Source organism: Eupeodes corollae, chromosome 3 (assembly GCF_945859685.1).
Source record: "Eupeodes corollae chromosome 3, idEupCoro1.1, whole genome shotgun sequence".
NCBI lineage: Eukaryota > Metazoa > Arthropoda > Insecta > Diptera > Syrphidae > Eupeodes > Eupeodes corollae.
This window is the reverse complement of record NC_079149.1, coordinates 30,873,031-30,878,338: the sequence shown is the minus strand read 5'-3', so window position 1 is coordinate 30,878,338 and position 5,308 is coordinate 30,873,031. Positions and strand designations below refer to the sequence as shown.

Below are 5,308 nucleotides of genomic sequence, written 5' to 3'. Positions count from 1 at the left end.
AACTTCTCCAGAAATCACATCGGTGCACAAAAATGTACTTTTTTTTTTCTTTTATTGGACACAACCCACTTACTTTAAAATATCCTTGACACTTTTTTCATTTCATCCCACTTGACAATAATTCCATTCATTTTTCTCTTGAGGAATAAAAAGAATCCTTTGAGAATTCCTAAGTTTGTCCTTTTTTTTATTTGTCCTATTGTTTCTGACACCCGTTTCTATTATTTTTCTTATTCAACTTTACCTACTTCATTCTGTCTAGAAGCCATCTTTTTGTTAATCTATACACTTTTATAATATAACTATAGGAGATATGTAAAGGATATTGAGATTCATTTCATTGAACTTAGCGAACACCACTTTCGCGTGCTTTAGACATTGAATGCAGCCGCGAGACAACGAACACCAGGACATTATAAATTCTCTATGGGTTTTTAAAAACGGCAGGATACTAACTTGAAGAGTTAGGGTTGGGTTTAAATTATAAAAGCACAAGTCGTAGAGATTTGCCTGATTTATTTACAATTTTGCCTATTCAAAGAGAAAACTGTGTTCCTTAAACATTTTAAAAACTTTACTTACAAAATCTATAATTTTACGCAAGTTATGTTATAAATACAAATTATTTAAATAAAATAGATCTATTTCTAAGGGATCGCAAGTCAAATATCAATTCTCGTGATGCTTAGTGTTTTGCGTTGGGCGCCATTTTAAATTTCAAACAAATTAATGGAGTTCCCTGGGAGATATAACAGACTTAAAATAATGTTTTTAGTAAAACTCCGGAAATTCATATCTTTTATATTTGTGTCTTGAATGAAATGTGAGCAGGATATTTGTTGAAAGTCATTGCGTTGGGCGCTATTTTAAGTTTCAAACAATTGATTGGAGTTCCCTGGGCAATAGAACAGACTAAAAATAATGTTTATAGTAAACCTCAGGGAATTTATATCATTTATGTTTGATTTTGAATGAAATGTGAGCAGGATATCTGTTGAAAGTCATCCTAAAATATTAATTGGCGCCCAACGCGAATTTTAAGAAATTCAAAAACTATTTTATCTGAATTAAAAGTTTAAAAGCATTTTTGTTTGCGAAGTAAATAACTTGGCTTTATGGGTAGGAAGTAAAAAGAACAAAACAGTTAAAAACGAATAACAATGAATTAGGTGCCAGTGCCAGTGTCAGTGCTATCGGACGACATTACTGTGCCTTCCCTCGCCTCGACCGGCCTCCCCTGTTTGCTTTTATTTCCATTATATACTTCATAACGACTCAGTGCATTCATCAATGTGGTGGAGTGAAGAAAGGGCGGTAAAATTTATCACGCCAAAAGGATTCAACGACTACGACGACGACGTCGACGACGAGTTGAACGACTTTGAGAACTACTATATCGTGCGATTGGGCAATTTTGTCGTTATTCAATTTTTGTTTTTTGTTGTTGTTTTTTTTTTGTGTTGGTGTTGTGCTTCATGTTGTTCAGTAATAATTATGTTAAGGGTCATTGAATGTGCATTGTGTGCATCAACCTGAATTGCATGAAGATGAAGGGTATAATATATGTAAATATGGTGTTTTTGTGTTTGGTACGTTTTGTTTTTAATAGTTCAAAGGTAGATTTGTCGGGTAGTTCTTAACGTTGTGATTGCAATGTTTGGGGTGTTGATGGTTGGATTTATCGATTTGTTGCAATGCTTGTTTAATTTTGTAATAGATAAAGACAATCAAGGACCAAATTGTAATGCAATCTAAGGATATTCAAGCCTCGGTGGCGCAGTAGGCAGCGCGTAAGTCTCATAATCTTAAGGTCGTGAGTTCGAGCCTCACCCGGGGCATCATCTTTTTTAGTTGAAATTTCATACTAATTTGAAATAAATCAAACATACATGTACCTTCATAAAGTTTATTTTTTAAATCATTCATCGGTTTCACCTTTATTAAACAAAGAAATTGTTTGTTATTTTTGTTTTTGTTGGTACAGCTGTTTTAAAGCGTGTGTGGATTATAATAATTCATATTTTTATGTATCGCTTCTTATCAACAAACAGTTTTATATAAATATTGCAGCTCTCATCAATTGATCGTGATTGTCGTCATGCAGCGAATTTCTAAGAAAACAAAAATAAAAATAATGACCTAAGAACCAGATGACACTAGATACCTTAAATTTATTGTCAGTCACTTAGTTCAAAATGATTTCAGAGCCTTGAGTTTTTTGAACATTTGAAATGTTATATGGTAAATACCTAAGTATATTTCTTTCAAAGTAATTTTTTAATTAATCATGAATATACTCGTAGAAACCTTAAACTGAGAAGGAAGAAATTGTAAGTATGACTTCTAGAATGTGTACCAGAACAAAATTTTAAAACTTGAAATACATTATGCTAACATAATGCCCACTATTTTGACAGCTGTCACTGTTGAAGCTGTCATCTTTTGACATTTAAAAAGTAAACTTACACCATTACTAAAACGAATTGGTCAGGTTCAGCCAACATAAGGGACTTCATTTGCAGTCATCTTCATTCTTTGAACGTAAATTTTGACCAAAGCAACTAGTTAGTTTTTCAAGCGTCATGAATTTAAAATTCAGAACTTTACTTCGCAAATCTCTACTTTAAGTTCATAGTACAAAAACTACCAACAAAATTACTGTATTCAAAACACTCCTCAGGAAAGCTACAAGTCCACCACGATTTGTGTTTTGTATTGTAAAAATTTACAGAAGCATTATATAAAGTTATGCGGAAAATAAATAAATCCTAGAGTAATAAATTTCAGCTTTCCAATTGTCATTTTGATAGAAGTAGACTTGACTTAATAGTCAGGGAGATGTTTCTTGACTATCTTTCCAGTCAACTTTCCATTAAATTTGCCTTACTTGGAAGGTAATTTGTTGGCAGCTGGCCAATCAGAAACTAGAAACTTGCCTATAGCCTTTAAGTCCCTTATGCCGTATGAACCTGCCCATTGATACACGCTTCAACAACAATTGTTAAAGTTCACTACGAAAATGGTATAACATTTTTGATAAATGGCCAGGGAGCGAATTATCGCGTCAGTGAGTGAGTCCCATATCGGGACGATGTCATTCTTGTTTTAACGTTTTAAAATTGCAATAGTTTTATTCTACTACATCGAGTCTCTATTTATTTTCATGAAGACTATTGGTTGATAGAAGAGATTTTTTCTATTCATTTAATTTTTGTTTGCGAAAATCAGGTAATTCAAAAGTTAAAAAGTCAAAAACATTTAATGCCAAATCGTAATGCGGGGCACATAAATTCAGCTATTACATTTTTTTTCGTAACTGTTTTATTACCTTCCCATAGGAAGTTATTGAAATGGGTCAAATTGAAAATTTTGATATTTCTTGACGTTTCAAGGTCCCTAGAGTCGAAACAAAAGATTTATAGAAAGATGTCTGTATGTGCATGTGTTCGTACGTTTGTACGTTCGCGACGGTTTTTTCGTTGTCCATAGCTTTAAGACCAGAAGAGATATCGACTTCAAATAAATTTTGTTATACAGACAAAAAGGCAGAAAAATGCAGAAGGGACTCTCTAAAAAATTGCTTGTGTGGTTTTTTTACCATAGCAGTTTAAAAAAAAGGTGAAAATTTTGGTTAACCCTAAATATCTCATGAACCAATAACGCTAGAGACTTGAATTGAATTTTATAAAATATATCGTAACATGATACCAAACATACATATATATTTTTTGAAAAACATCCAATTAACGGTTTCGAAGTGATTTATCTGTAAAAAATTTTGTGCAACGAATAATAACGTCTTTAACATTTGGTAAGATTTTTTTATAAAAAATAAAAACATAAAAAAACATTAATCAAAGTTTCTAAAAATTGAATTTCGACCTAAACATCTTTTCAAGAAATTGAGATTATAGCTTCCAATTAATTCTTACTTATAAGACATATTGTTTTCAACATTCGGTAAAATTAAAAAAAAACGAATTGATAGTTTTCTTTACAAAAATAAAAACCTAAGAAAACTAATAAAAGTTAGTAAAAATTGATTTCGACTCAAATATCTTTTTAAAACTTTGAGATATTGGCTTAAATTACTTTGACATTTAAAAAATTTTACTGCCAACATTCAGTAAAATTTTGAGAAAAATCGAATTGACAGTTTTCCTACGAAAAATAAAAACCTAAACAAGAAAATTATTAAAATTTGATAAAAATTGATTCGACTCAAATATCAAATCAAAACTTTGAGATATTGGCTTTAAACTACTTTTATTTTTTGAAAAATATTGTTGTCAACATTCAGTAAAATTTTGAGAAAACTCGAATTTACAGTTTTTTTTACAAAAAATAAAAACTTAAAAGAAATTTTAATAAAAGTTGGTAGACATAGATTTTCGACCCAAATATCTTTTCAAAAATTTCAGATATTGGCTTAAATTACTTTAATCTTCAAAAAAAATTATTTTCAAAATTCAGTAAAATTTTGAGAAATAAATATAATTGACCGTTTTTTTACAAAAAAAAAAACCCAACAAAAAAAAAAATACTTAAACTTGGTAAAAATTTACTTTCAATTCGAATTGCTTTTCAAAAATTAAAAAAACAGAGAATATTGTTTTCGAAATTCAGTAATTTTTTTTATAAGAATCCAATAGTCCGTTTTTCATAAAAAAAAATTAAATCTGCAAGAAAAAGTACGCAAATTTGGTAAAAATTGATGTTCGGTTCTTGATATCTCTCAAATAAATGTCATTCATCCAATTTGTAAAAATTTAAGAAATGCTACATAAATTGGAAAAAAAAATCTTTATAAGAAAAATGCTGTTGGTTATCTTAATATTTTGAAGAATAATTGAACTAACAACTTTTTTAGCCCATTCATTTATCCCAGCCTATTTTTTTTTATTTGATCTCAATCAATGCGATATCTGCTGAGAAAAAATGAAATCAAATAATTGTACTTGACTGCTCGATAACGTTAGTTGTACTTGAAAAATCAAATAATTTCGTCTCGTATGAATCGATGACTAATGCGATAATTCGGATACAAGATTTTTTAAATTAGAAATTCCTCAAACAACATTAAGACTTAAGTCAAAAGAGTTTTAAAGTTATATTAAACCAAAACCTAAAGCCGGTCAATCACCAACAACGCTATTAGGCCCCTAAAATGGCAAAAATTAATCCGGATTTTCATTGCAAAATAATCCTCAGGGATTAAATCCATTTTTAACCCAAAGACGACGTTAATAAACAGAATTGTTACATTTGAGAATTGAAAAATCCAAAAAGGATTGGTAAAAAAACTTTC

General features: G+C 30.0%; 1 non-coding gene across 1 annotated transcript; it reads left to right on the top strand.

Annotated features, from left to right (window-relative positions):
• The first annotated feature begins 1,765 nt into the window (after nucleotides 1-1,765).
• On the top strand, nucleotides 1,766-1,838 carry Trnam-cau (transfer RNA methionine (anticodon CAU)). The gene has a single exon. It is a non-coding gene; the product is annotated as a tRNA-Met (tRNA).
• The last annotated feature ends 3,470 nt before the right edge of the window (nucleotides 1,839-5,308 follow it).